This window comes from Mustela lutreola, chromosome 18 (assembly GCF_030435805.1).
Source record: "Mustela lutreola isolate mMusLut2 chromosome 18, mMusLut2.pri, whole genome shotgun sequence".
Classification (NCBI taxonomy): Eukaryota; Metazoa; Chordata; class Mammalia; order Carnivora; family Mustelidae; genus Mustela; species Mustela lutreola.
In genome coordinates this window covers 9,918,563-9,934,320 of record NC_081307.1, presented here as the reverse complement: position 1 = coordinate 9,934,320, position 15,758 = coordinate 9,918,563, and positions in this window count along the sequence as shown.

The following is a 15,758-nucleotide window of genomic DNA, read 5'->3' as shown; positions in this document are numbered from 1 at the left end:
CACTGTGTATATGTATATTGAACATTATACTGTATACCTTAAATATATATAATTTTTAGCAAAGGAAAATGCATGTTGTAATCCCTAGTGTAAACCTTTATGAAAGTTAACTAAAACAAAACAAAAAAAAAATCAAAGTTAAATCTTAACACAGTAATCTAAAATTACTGAAAATTTACTAAAATATACTGACTTAATACCAAAAAAAAGGCAGTAAAGGAGAAACCCTAGAAAATGACAACAATAAAATACATGAGACATACAGAAAAAAAACTAGAAAAATTGCAGACATAAATCTAACCACAACAATAATTATATTAAGTATGAATGCACTAAAGACTCCAATCAAAAAGCACAAATCATCAGTCTAGAGAAGAAAAAGCAAGATTTAATTATATGTGCTGTACAAGAGACATAGTTTATATCCAGACATAGATGGTTGAAAATTAAAGGATGGAAAAAGATATACTATGCAAATAGTAATCAGAAGAGAGATGACGTGCTTATCTTAAAAGGGTAATAAAAAAGTTTTATTTAAAAATCTGTGTTTATAAAATGCTAGAAAGTACTTTTTTGCAAATATTTAAGCATATTGAAAATCTAGATGTCCTTTTAAAATGTACAAGGGGACATAATATTTTTTTAACCATTGTTAAATGCTTTGGAAGTTAAACTATTGAAGTCTGATCTTCTACACAGATTCTGTCATTGTACAGGGAAATAAATCAAGTTTCATGGAGTTCTGACTTATCCAAAATCACACAGTTTATAGCAAAGTAAATATTAGAAGCAGTATTCTTTTTCTTGCTCCTGTATCTCTTGCCCATTTTAAAGAGGCACCATAGAATAATGATTAAGTTTATGGATTAAGTAATGATTAAGTTACTACATTTGAAAAAAATTCTAATTCAAATCTTGCAAGCTGGGTGACTTTGTAGAGTTTTCTTGACCTCCCTGTGCCTCGATGACATTTTCTATAAAATGGGGATAATAATGGCATGTGTCTCATAGGCATGTTGTGAGGTTATGCATGTAGAATATTTAGAACAATACCTGGCAAAAGCAAGTATGCCATAAATATGAGTTATTTTTGTTCAGGGCTTTGGAATGTTCCAAGAAACATGCTAGAGATAAATCACTATCACATCTGCCAGCACATTTCCACAATGCTGGAACAGATTTCAGAGCTCCTGACTCAGATGTTGAATCTACATCTGGACATCAAGTCATTTTAGCAGTTGGCATTAGAGAGATTGAGTTGCAAAAAGGCAGCACTGAAGGGAAATCCTTGCTAACAAGATAATTTGTGCTGAACTCAGCAGCTTTGTCTGTTATTGCTGATGAAGGGGAGACAGTGCAAAATGGGAGATGTGGGACACTCAGAGGAAAGTCTGTATGATGCACATAATTTATTGCTGGCTTGGATGACTAGAAATGGCCAGATGGCAACTCACTGACCTCAGAAATTTACTTCATAAATAACAACTTTTTTTCTAGCCCTCTGTTCTCTCCTTCCTTTCCTGAACTCCATGAGCCTGGGTCTCACAGATACAAGCAGAGTTCTCTTGCCTCTGTGACTTTGCTTATCAATTGTTCTAGAATGTCTCCTACCCACTCGATACTTTTTCTCTCCCACTTTTTGCAACATGCGTCATAGAGTACAATTCATTTGCTAGAGCACCTAGTATGTCATGAATACTAGGATGAGCACTGAGGATATAAATGTGTGCATGGTTAGAATCAAGTATGAGAGAGTGTGCTTATCACACTTCATTATGATTGTCTGCAACAGAGGTAGTCAGAGGTGTCCTGTGAGCACAGACAAGATGTCTTATTCAGGCAGGAGATCATCGGCAACTGTCTCTTGAATGGTTTAGTGAGTTGTAGTTAACTTTATAAATAAAGAGAAGAAACAAAAGTAATAACGTATGCCCAGGTCAGAGGGAAGAGTGTGGTATGTTCATTGTGGCTAGGTAATAGGAAACTTGGAGGGTATGTGAGTAACAGTGAAGCTAGAAATATAGGCATAGAAATATATAGAGATATATATTTCTATATAAACATATAGAAATATAGGCATATGCTCCTTCAGACCTTGAAGGAGCTTAGAATGTTAAATGCCTTGCTAAGGAATTTGGATTTGACTGGGACCATGATGGGAAGCCACCAAAGGATTTTAAGCAGTACAAAAACTTGATCAGATTTGCATTTCAGAAAGACCACTTTGACAGAAATATGAAGAATGGATGGATTAAAAGAGTGGGGGCAAGAATTGAGTAATTAATCTAGTTAGGGAACTATTATAAAACATCAGTAGGGAGAATGAGGACTTACACTTAGGCAGTGATGATGAGTAAAAGAAAAGGGGATCAAACTGAGAGTCACCCAAGAAAGAAATCAGTATTCCTTGAAATCTAGTAGGATAGATGAGGCATAGAGAGTATAATATAGGTTGACTTTTGAATTTTTGGCTTTGGTCCCTGCAGAGATGGTGGTACTATTTGTGTGAAGAAATGTAGGAAGAAGGATGAAGTGATAAGACTGTGTTTGAACATGTTAACTTTAAGATTCTCTTATTTATTCACTTAACAATGTTTGCAGAAACCCTACCTACTAGTACCGGGCACTACTCTTGGTGCTGGACATACGTAGTGATTTAAACAAATAAATACCTTCCCCTGTGGAACTTAAATCTAGGAGGGTATTGATGGATGTCCTAGTAGGTGATTGAATTGATAATGGAGCTTAGATGAAATACTTGGTCTAGAAATGTTGATCAAGGAAGAACAGCTTATATGTAACAGTTGAGATTATGGCTTAATAAGTTTCTGTAATGAAAAAAAATTACTACACAAAGAAAAAGATGCAATTTGGCAGAAACATTTAGGGTAGCAGGGGTATTTAGGCTAATGTGGGTCAAAAACTAATGCAATCATCAAAAAAGCCAGTGCCAATAGATGCTGTATCAGTGGATCTATAACCCTAGAATTCAGGAGGTGATAATGCTTCTCTGTACCTACAAAAGGCTATAGCTACATTTTGAGTGGGATATAGTCAAACCATAGGACATTTAGGGAAGAGTAACTGTGAGCTGGAAGAAGTCAAACTAGGTCGATGAGGAATGGTTAGATCAAACGGACATATTTAGCCTACGGAAGGTGATCATGGCAATTGTCTTCATATAGTTAATTCTGTTATATCTACAAAGGGTATAACTAGTATTGATGGGAGGAAGTTACAGAGAAAATTTCAATAAGATTATTGCCATCTCAATTGTATTCTAAGATACTTAGCCTTCAATTCAGTGGTATACTAGTTAGCATTATCCAGAGAAACAGAACCAATAGGATTATGTGTATGCATGTGTGTGTGTGTGTGTGTGTGTGTGTGTGTGTGTGTGTAGACTTAAGGAATTGGTTCATGCAATAAGGAGGCTGACAAGTCCCAAGATCTGCAGAGTAAGTTAATAAGTAGTTGGTAAGCTGGAGCCCCATGAGGCCTGTTCCAGTTCAAAGGCCAGCAGGCTCAAAATTCAGGAAGAGCTGATGTTTTAGTTTGAGTCTAAAGGCAGGAAAAATTCTGATGCCCTAGTTTGAAGGCCATCAGGCAGAAGGAATTTTCTCTTAGGGGAGGATCAGTCCTTTTATTCTGTTCAGTCCTTCAACTAGTTGGATGTGGCCCACCCACATTAGGGATGGTAATCTGCTTTACTCAATTTACTGATGTAAACATTAATCTCATCCTCCCCTTTCCCTGCAAATTAAATATACCTATACCTCTATAGATATGGATACAGATATGGTTATCTATACCTCTACAGATATAGATATAGATATCTATATCCATACCTCTTTCTCTCTATATATATATCTCCTAACAGAAATACCCAGAATAATAGTAGGCCAAATATTTACGCACCTTTTGGTCTAGTCAAGTTGACACATAAAACTAGTCATCATAAATAGGAATTGTTTCTAATTGAAAATCAGCTGGAATAGACAGGGTGGTTAGAATTTTTAGACCAACTAAACAAATTCACTTTCTGGGGCTTATTCAAAGACTTAACTCAAACAGCCTTCAGATTCTTAAAAATAAAGAAAATTCTCACCAGGCTTTGGTGTCTCTCTGTCATCCTCAAAGCATGATGAAGCCCAGACAGCCATGCTGTTGGTCAGAGTTAGAAATGGTGCAGTGCATGTCACAATCTTGCCTAAGCCACTTCCCAAATCAAGAATACCAGCCAAAGGCAAACTCTCTTCTCATCAGTCAAAGTTCTGTTTGTCTTCTTTGTTTTGTTCCATTCTTTTGTTTTTGTTTTGTTTTATTTTTGGTCTCTCCTACTGTTTCCTCTCAAGGACCAGATCCCCCAAAAAAGAAGAAAAGAGAATGTAAGCATTTAAAATTTATTTTTAATTGGAGGATTTTTTTATCTTATCTGAAGCACTGTAAAACTACAAATTCTGAGGGTGCCCTAGTTCCCATTTAATCTTCATTTTTCCTTCTCTCGTCAGCTGTGCATGCAGATGCTGAAATCTTGTTTGTTTATCATGAGGCCAAGAAGATTTATGGTTGGGTGCATGTTGGGCTGCCTTCCCCACTCTCTTGGCACAGCCTCTGAGCTGCACAGCACGGGGGACACTTAAACATGCTTAATAGGGAAGTCGATCCCACATGTTCCCTGTAGTTCTCATCTGGTTATTTTTCAGCTTATGCTTTGGTTGGAGTTAAGGTAATTACAAAGTTATTATTTGTCATTTCCATTATCTTTGGGGTCAGAAAGACATCTGCTGAAATTTAGCATAATCTGTTATTTATGCCAGCTGGCAGTCATCACCTGAGTGGACATACAAAATGGGAGAAGGCACCAGGTGTGTGTGCAGGTTAGCTCTGTGTGTGTGTGTGTGTGTGTGCCTGTGTGTATGCATACAAAAAAAAAACCCCAACCATGGTGTGAAACCTCAAGGAGTCTGTGCCTTCTTGCAACATCAGTAATGATGAGCTGAAAAGAAGCATGGGATGCTACTGTCCATGATATTCTCAGGGTTTTCAAGTCACTGATGTGGAGAAAAGTGGAGTCATAGAAAGTATTCCGAATTTTCTTCCTGCTAGGCTATTTATTTCCTTCTCTAACATGCTACACATAGTTTTCTTTGCAGAGCGAAAATGAGAAAATGGTCTAGGATTTGAAATGCTGCATTATTCAATAAAGAAATATAGGGTGTATATGATTAGTGGTTTTTTGGAGCCAGAAAATATGTTAATGTTTGCAAATCCAGAGTTATCAGCTGATCCTTTCTGTTCCAAGTTAGCAACCTTTCTTAGCAAAGGGTCTGGTAGGAAAATATTTTAGGCTACAGAGGCCATATGATTTCTGTAGTAACTATGAAAATCTGCTGAGGCAGTCACCAAACAGTCATAGACAGTGTACAAATGAAAGAGCATGTTCCAATAAAACTTTATTTATAAAATCAGGCATTGGGCCAGATTTGGTTCATGGGCCATAGTTTGACAACTCCCATGTTCATTGACATGCCACTAAAAGCTTGCCCCTGAACAAATAGACCATGGGAAAGACGTTTGAGATGAGATTGTAGAGTCAGAAAAAAGAGTCAGGGGTCCTCTACAAAACGATGTAGTTCCCTAAGCATTGGACCTATCACTCTGTCCCAGATGGTCTCTGAACAACATATTTACCCCACTCTCTTTATAAAACTTCTTTCTACTGTGGCTGACCAATCTTCCTTTAGGACTATGTTCTACAGATCCAGTTTTGTCTTATATGCTCTGAAGAGATAAAATTTTGGTATATTTCTTCTTAGTACCATGGCAATAAGGGTGATGCTCAAAATTCTCTAAGGCTGAGCCTTTAGGTATTCAGAATATGACTAAAGTCTCAGCATTAATACTGGATTGTTACTGTTTTCAACTCACATCATTTACCAAAAGGAAAACAAGAAATTGTGGGGTGTGTTAATATCCTGCTCCTTTGTTAGCTGGGAAGAATTTCACTTAATCCTCAAAGAGGAAAATGAAATCTTTACAGATCTGGGAAGTTAGTCCAAATGTCAGTTCAGAGAATGATAATATGCCAAACCAAAGACCACGGCTTAGCCTTTGGTGTATTGAGCACTCACCAGGATTAGAAAATGGGGGATTGACTTTGAGTTCAGTTTTACACAGGCATTTACCTTTTCTCATAGGTTCATTGCAATTTGATAAGTTTAGGGGATCTTGTTATGTTCTTCTGGATTTGTTTTACCAAAGAAGTTCTTAACAGAGAAAAGAAACCGGGACCAACTTGAACGTTTATAAGGAAATTAAAGTAAAACCACAGAAGTTTACTTGGATTTTAAAAAATTATTAGGCAAGAATTAAGAAAAATATTATAATTTGTTAGAATTCATGAATAAAGTTAAGCATGGCCTGCTTTTAATATCTATTTTCTAATTTTATTGTGTGTGTGTGTATGTGTGTGTGTGTCTGTTTTCATTAAGAAATTAGTGTCAAGGAACTTTCTCTTCCTTTGAGGACAGAAAACAGGGAACTTGACAGACTTCTGGTGATATGTAAAGTCCTTTCCAGAAAACCACCAGCCAATCTGTACATACTCTGACCAGATTTTTCAGGTAGATGGTATGCTTGAAGGTTTATGCAAACAAGCTGGAATATTTCCTTCAATGTCTTCATGTACACCTGCCTTCAAACTCAGCCACTTATTATAAAGGTTGTGGACAGACCGTAAAGGGCTATAAAAGTACCAATGATCCTTGTCCATTTGGGATGAAGGATAAATTGCTTTAGATAGCATATAAATGTGTTCAGTTTATATAAAGCAGGAAAAAAGAAGAAATGTGTGCATTGGGGGGTCTAAAAATCCCTTAACAAGCTCTTTGAAGATATTGCCTTTAACATCAATTAGCTTTAGTTAGTACAAACCCACATAAAATGACTCGTTATTTTAAAAGTCTTAACTCTGTCTTTGACCATATTCCATCAGATAGTGTTCCAATAAATTACATACATAGACAGATATCGATGAGCCAGTAGGAATGTAAGTAAAAATGTGATTATCCCTAATACTGAATGAGAGGTTTTGGCTTCATTAAACATTTAGTACTAGCAGCTGGTTGATTGCTATAGCACAAGTAATTGGTATAAATGTCACACATTTGCATTAATTATAATCACATATAAAAAATGTAGATTTAAAATAAAATTTAAAATAATAAAAGAGTAGGGGTATTTGGGTGGCTCAGTTGGTTAGGCCACTGCCTTCAGCTCAGTTCATGGTCCCAGAGTCCCAGGATCGAGTCCCGCATCAGGCTTCCAGATCTGTGGGGAGTCTGCTTCTCCCTTGGACCTTCTCCCCTCTCATCTCTCACTCTCTCTCTCCCAAATACATAACTAACTCTTAAAATAATAATAATAATAATAAAAGAGTAAAAAAGAACCCTGACATTTGGAATTTGAACAATGTGTGTAAGTTTCAGAAGCATATAAAGTTCTTTCTTATATGTACCAAGATTAGAATAATTGATAGAAATTGCTTCTAAGGATGTGCATTTATTTATTTATTTATTTATTTAGAAAGTGTGAGAGCAGTGGTGGTAGGAGAGGCAGCAGAGGGAGAGGGAGAGAGAGAATCTTAAGCAGGCTCCACACTCAATGTGGAACCCTACAGGAAGCACGATCTCATGACCCTGAGATCATGACCTGAGCTGAAACCAAGAGCTGGAGCCTTAACAGGCAGAGCCACCCAGGCACCCAACCACCCCAATACATTTACCATTTAAAAAATAAAACAAAACAAAATAAAATATAGTTCTATTTTAAGAAAAAAATAAATAAACCCTGGGTGCTTAAGCCCTTTACTACTAGGAAAAATCTGACCAATAGGCATAGACATTCAGGAAAGTGTTACCTCTGAGATTTCATATTACTTCACTTATGAGACAAATGAGAAAGGAAGCCTTCATGTAGTCATGGGCTCAGTTGCTATTTTATAGGGTTAATTACCAAAAGTACAAAGATATTGACAGACATGAGGAAATAATCATTAAAAGCTTCTCTAACACAGAATTTGCAATGTTGACCAATTGCCTCATAAATATTTTAATGAAACAACTAGTAGTTGTTTTATATATATATACTATATATATAGTAACATCTTACACACTATATATATAGTAACATCTTACACACACATATATATATATATAGTAAGATGTTAGGAGATGTATATACTATGATTGTCCTCTGGCACCAAAGAACATTATCAAGGGTTTTCACATGCTTTATGTACTAACTAATCACTAAATTTTGTACATCTCATAGGATGCAGGGAAATGTGTTACTTGTCTCTTCCAAAAAGGAATAATGTGCATTGCTCTTCATTATTTTACAACAGATTTCAGATTTCCAGCCGCAAGAGTTATTTTTGCTCTTTATAGATATGTATCCAAGTAGACATGCTCTGGGTCTGCATGGCTATAAAGACACATGTCTGAAGGGTTGTGACAAACTGATGGGGATCTTGGAAATGATAAGCCATGCACACAAATGTATCACACAGCAGACTTTCTGAGCCTAAAAAAGACATACCTGCTCTTCTCTGTGTTACCCAAACCATAATTTACATGGGGGAAAAGGTCCTTCATGGTTTCCTTTGTCATTTTTAAAGTAGCTGTATTTCTTATGTTTTCATCTTCTCTTTCATGGTGAGTCTTCAAAGTCCTGCATAAATAAAAATGGACATAACTGAGAGACACTCAGAATGTGTAGACTACAGGGACAAAGGACACAGTTTTTCCATTTATATGCCCATGAAGGTTGCATGTCCTGGAATGTGACAGGAAAGATAGAGTGGTATAATGTCCAGATCCATGACCCAGGCATCAAGATAACTTGTGTCCCAGTGTTAGCTTTGCACCTAGCTACCTTTAGATCTTTTTTTTTTTTTAAGATTTTTATTTATTTATTTGACAGACAGAGATCACAAGAAGGTAGAGAGAGGTGGAAGCAGGTTCCATGCCAAGTAGAGAGCCCAATGTGGGACTCAATCCCAGGACCCCGAGATCATGACCCGAGCTGAAGGCAGAGGCCTCAACCCACTGAGCACCCAGGCACCTGCTACCTTTGGACCTTGAGCATATCTCTTAACTCCTCTGAGCTTCAGTTATGTAATCTGCTCAATGACATGTTTGCCAGTACTCAGATCTTTGTTTCTAATACCATTCTCCAACAAAAGGAATGAAGGCTACTCAGAAAAAATGTCTGATATGAGGACTGAGACAGAGAAGATACCAGATGAGCCTGGAATGTCTTGTAATATCAGAAAGTAACAAAGAGCTCCAAGAATAGGAGTCCAGGACACAGGAGCCAGCAGAAGGAGATCCCAATAGTAAAGCTAGAACAAGTTGAGCAACAAAATATATAATATGGCATAAGATTATAACTCAAAGTATACTCTAAAATATGAAATACTTATCCAGGAATTCATACTGATATAAATAAATAAATGAATAAATGACTAAGGAGAAACCTAAGGAGAGAAAGTAGCTAATTGAAACGTGATGTATTGAATGGGATCCTGGAACAGAAAAATGGCAGTTAGGGAAACATTAACGAAATCCAAATAATGAATGAAATTTAGTGAATCATAATGTATGAGCATTAATCTATTACTTGCGACAAATGGACCCTAATAATATAAGACGTTAGTAGGAAAAATTAGGTGTGTGGTATATGGGAATGCTCTATGCTATCATTGTTTCTTTTCTACAAATTTGACACTAACGTAAAAAGTTTATTCAAATATTTTAAAAATGACGTGTTTGGACTAGAGTCTACATATTAGCTTTTTGCTGTTCTATGACTGAGTGTTGAAGTATTATTCCTTTGTGAGTTTGGGTTAGAAGAAATCTATTTGTTATGGCATAGTTTGTGATAGAGGATGCTGAAAAATCTCATGTCCCCCACTGACCTCATCAGTCTTCCTGGCACCAAACACAGATTTCTCAATGCATGTTGATTACGTGGGGAAAAAAAATGATCGTGATTATCTTCCCCCTGATAAATAAGTAGAAACAAATCCTCACTCAGGAAGGGATGTCTTGTTTTTCTCCACAAACAGTCTTTTAATCCTTAATAACTACCCCCTCCAAATGATCAAATGCAACATTTTTGAATATATAGTACATGCACTAACATTTTAAGTCTGTTAATATCTTTTCATTACAGTAATTGTTTACCAATACTCTGTACATAATAGCTATAATTAACCGGCACTTTCAAAAAGTAAGCAAATTAGTCCATAGTCCTTTGGCATTTGAGTAGCTCAGCCCAGGAAATAGCAGTTTGTGAGCTGTAAACTTTCTGGAAATCTGGATGCTAGCCTTACTTCAAGGGTTAAACCAGGCTGGATTTGTTTTACCAGAGATGGATCTGCCAGCTTCCATGGAAGCAGAAACCTAAGAGAGGGAGGAGCTTTTCAGATACCCTCATGCAAACCAATCTACTAAATGAAAAAAATGGTATAATGTGCATCTCCCTTTCCATTCTTAAATGCTTCTGAATAGGGAGAGGATTTTAGAAGGAATATATTTAGAAGTGTAATTTCGACCTTGAAAATGTTTCAGCATTTCTGATTCCTTATGGTGGATTTGCTTTGTGACATTCCACTGCGCTGTCTTTCCCTGTCAACTCTTTATCCATATGGATCCCTGATTTCTCTACTCCAGGGCATGATTAGCCAAACTCTGTCTTCTCTCCTGAAGTGTTGCAAGGATGAGTAAGTGAGAAACTGTCAGGGGCCTTGTGAGATACCATCTATTTAAATGTGAGGATATTACTGAGATCATCACCACCTGGCTGGCAAAAGGCTAAATCTCAGAGCCGCAGCCATATTTGCCAGTCATGTCAGAGGGATTGAAATGTAACGCCCAATGAAGCAGGACACTTGCTTTAACTAAGAGATCGTATCAAGAAAAGAAGTATGAAAAAGAAAAGCACTTTTTAACTGATTTAGAAGGCCATACTATGTTACATTGGAGAGACTAAAAGGATATTTGAGGCACATATTTGATTACTTGTTTATTTTTTCCTTCATAAGCTCTCCTGTCACCACATTTTTTGTTCTGAGTTAATACTTTTCTTAGGTAAATTTGTGACATCATACATATTGACTCAGAATTGGTGACAAATGGAGTAAGACTAGCTTTAATTTACCTTTGTATTGTTTCCACGTTTTTTATTAGCTTTTTTAAAAAATCTATAAATCTTTATTAAATTGTAACAAAAGGTCCAAATTATTTAAGAAAGTAAGCTTTTTATAAAAAGTATCAAATGCTTTTGAAATTCCCATTCCTAATCTTAACTTTGTTGTACCCGAGGTTTTGCGTCTCGGAGACCACCAGGAGCCAACACCGATATAATCACACGACGGTTTATTTGACAAGCTTAAGTTTGGGCCCAAGTATACCTGACACAGCGGAATAGGGACTTGGACCCCAAGTTCAGTTAAGGCAGGGGTATTTATGGGTTCCTGTTCCTAAAGCAGGGTGGGGCTTCCTGGAACCAAAGCAGGGTGGGGCTTACTAAAGCACGGTGGGGGAAAGTTCAGCCCTTGGGCACAGGGGTCTGAGATGGCTGTACTTATGCTAAAGCTAAACCTGAGGTGGCCTTAGTTCTTCTCAGCCTCCACAAACTTCAGTTTGTTATTTTGAATTGTTTAAAGATTTTCATTTTGTCCCTATAATCCAAATTATTATAAGTATTAATACATAATATAATTGTGTCAATTTGAAAATACCCTAAAAGGCAGATCTTTTAATACTTCAAATTCTCCTTTTCCCAAAGTATTTGTCTTTACTTGTGTATGTGTTAAAAGCTAGGGTACTGTACTAATATGGCTATGTTTTGCACCTTTTGAATTCCTAGGGTTTTGTGTTGTGATGCTTGGGGTAGTAGTAGGCAAAAAACTCTGTTTTACTTCAACAGAGACCATTTTTATGAATGAAATGCACGACCTTTGTATGCTTTGGAATCTGATCTACCTGTTGTCATCACTAGACTCCATGGAGTTGTTTGTGTTATCAAAGAAAGCGTGAAAGTAACAATGTGTTTGTAGAGATGAGGCTCGATTGTCTTAGAACAATAGAGATTGGAAGGGAAGATCCTTAGTAGTCAACTCCCTTTTCATTTTACTGATGACAAAATTGAGCTCAAAGCAAAACAAACAAAACAAAACTGTTCAAGCTCTTGGATAATGGAAAGGGGAACAAAAAATACCAGTCAGGCACAGCTGAATCCAGGTTTTCCCAAAACATCCCCATGTGCTGTTGGTACTTCTCACGAACTCTGTAAGGGCTGTCACCAACCTCTGTCTTGCCATTCATTAATGGTGTCACTGTTTAAAGGCACCTGTCAAGGATTAGTTGTTCTCAAAGAATGAGAAGTTCTGTTGTTTAATATCAGGGAGTTGAAATTCACTTAAATTTAAGTTTCCCTCCCACCCAAAAAGAACATATAAAAAAAGTCATCCTGTCATTTCTAACTTTCTGGGTTCCTTTATGGAGCTGCTCTCATGGAGCTGCTCCAACCTTTGGTGAAACCCTTTCATCCTCAAGGGAGGAACAGATGCAGAAGAGAAATCACCAAGACACATGCATACGAGACCATTGTTTTCAATTGAGTCATGTCCTCATTTTGCTCATGAAGGAAATAGGTCAGAAATAGATAGTTCTAAATCTGTCCCTGTTGCTTTTAAAAACAAGCAAAAGATTGAGACCTGACTTCTCCCTCTCCCCCATTTTAATTGTGAGGAAACTAATGTCCAGAGAGTTTAGGTCACTTTGATCCATCTTTGCTGTTGTCTGGAAGGTATCTTTTTAGCTCACTTTAAAAAGATGAATGTTGAATCTCTAAAGTTAAATTATAAGAAGTATTGGTACCTAGAGAAACCAGTATCTAAAGGATATCATCCAACTTCCCTAATTTAGACTAAACTGATCATGAAAATCTGGATTTTAACAAGAAAGTTCTGTACATTCAGGGGTATTCTGTTATGGTTAAGTCCTCGGGTGTCCTAATCCCCAATTAACTCAGTAAGCCACACCATATTCTTCTGTTTATTCTCCGAGTTTCCTTCCCAAAGCTGAAAGCGTGTTTAACAATGCCAGACTTTTCTTGATGGAGGAGGACCATGTATTTTAGGAATATAAATGCAATTTCAATTCCATTCTAAAGCCTGTACATCAGCATCTAAATGCCATTTATTGAAGTTCACAGGAAACAAATTAGAGCTGAGAGATTTTTAGATCTATGTTAATATAGTCCACCTTTATTAATGTGTAATAAACTTACAAACTTTAAGAAGCAGTGGAAAATAATTCTATTAGAAACATACTCTCAGGGGTGCCTGGTCGGCTCAGTGGGTTAAGCCTCTGCCTTCGGCTCAGGTCATGATCTCAGGATCCTGGGATCGAGACCCACATTAGGCTCTCTGCTCAGCAGGGAGCTTGCCTCCCCTTCTCTCTCTGCCTGCCTCTCTGCCTACTTGTGATCTCTCTCTCTCTCTGTCAAATAAATAAATTAAATCTAAAAAAAAAAAAAAAAAAAGGAAAGAAAAAGAAAGAATAGAAACATACTCTCAAATGAGAGAGGGAGACAAACCATAAGAGACCCTTGACCTCAGGAAACAAACTGAGGGTTGCTGGAAGGGTTGGAGGTGGGAGGGATGGGGGTGACTGTGTGGTGGACATTGGGGAGGGTCTGTGCTATGGTGAGTGCTGTGAATTATCTAAGACAGATGAATCACAGACCTGTACCCCTGAAACAAATAATACATTATTACTCTCTAATTTTGTAGTAGTACACTTTAAACGACCCACTGACTTTTTTTTTTCTTTCCCATAGGCAGTATTACAATATGGCCAAGTGAAATACTCGAACATTATGAAAGCTTATGTCCAGGTTACCAACTACCTTCCCAACTACTTAGCTATAGAGTCTTTCATAGCCATAGCCTTGTGTTTCCTGAGTGGACTACTTTATTGTCTTTTAAAATGAAATAAAGATTAGAAACTTTGATTCACATAGCAGAGTGGCTCCCAGATAAAGAACAGTAAAACACAACCATCGTTGGTATGAAAATTGAGCTTATAGGTCATGTTAGAAAAGACCTGGGGCATGAAGAGAAGCCACATGCTTCAATTTCATGAAAGCATAGTCATGGGAATCAGTGATAATAGCACAGGATTAAAGAAAAAGAATTAAATTTGGAACATCATTATGTCATGAACTTACACCAAATATTTCTGTAGTGTGGAAAATATTTTGGAAATATTTTATTGCTTACCAATCTATGCCTTTCCACTATTGTGCCCCCACTATTAAAGCTAGGACACGAAGACTGTGACACAAAGAAACGAATAATGATATTTTAAAGACAGGTCTATAATTAGAGAAGATGAAAATATGATAGAACTAGATGTCTGGTCACTCAGAAGAGGGAAAAAAAGAGCTTCTAGTAATGAGAAGGGAAATGGAGAAAGAGGTCAGTCTTGAGTTCTCTGCTTTCCCCTTGAGATCAAAATCCTTTTGGAATAAAGGAAATAGAATATCTAGGTTGTCCTGAGAAAGTTTCAGTGTGTGATCTAACTTTCTGCTTCTTGAGGTATAGGGTATTGAGAGCAAGAATTAATCAATCCTAGAACATAAAGCTTGTCAACACTATTGTCCACAATATTTTCATGAATGGAAGCACATTCATTTCAACTTGCTACATTCCTACAATAGATAAGGTAAAGCAAACAATGTTAATGGTTTTAGGCTAATACCTCATTTGGACATTAACAATGACTTTTTTGGCTTATTTCATGAATAACTTAAAAATATATATCTATGTTTCTCCTCAAAACCTATTTAGGTACTCTACAAATTAAAAAGATAAATGCCAAAAGCCCTCACAAATTAAATGTTTAACTTGATGACATGACTTTTGAGTTCTTTCTTCATTTTACTTACGCATTTGTGAAGTATTTTCCGCTTTTCAAAGTTCTAACTAGTGTGTGACTTAAAAGCTAAGTGTATATATAAGCACTTCTCAATTAATGCGCCTATTATGGATAACAGCCAAAGGAGGGAATGCACAAGAGACTCTCTTTATAGCCTGAGGCTCTGCCAGAAGGGAAGCCTGACATTTTGTTTATGCTTTGACATCTGTTCATCCACTGGCTAACTTGGTGCTATCATGCACAGGGGATAGAATAACCAGGAGGTAGGGGTGGGGGGTGAAGCTTGAGGAAGAAAGGAAAGGAGATGCGGGTTGTGGTGGGTACCTGTTGTGCATGCACCAGAGAGAGAGAACACGGGACAGAGCAAAATTCTCCCAGCAGGGTCACTAGCCCCACCAGTTCATCCTCCTGCTAGAGGGGTGAGGAGGGGGGGCATTTTTGAGTCAGTCATGATAACAGTGGTTTTTTTAAATGAACAGAAGTACTGTTTCAATAACCAAACATAATTGAAGATTGTGAAGTAAGACTTCATTTTCATAAACCTTCTATTCTTCAGGAAATGGGAATGGGAAGTCAGCGGAGCAGAACTGATAACAGTTAGTGGAAAAACAAAACATTTTCATGTTTTTAGCCTAATCAGTTAACACCCTCAGTGTTTGAAAGCAGCTGTTCTTACTGACAGGGTTAAACTTTTACACATGAGCCTTTATCCACAGGGTTAATTTACTAAGAAAAAAAACATGC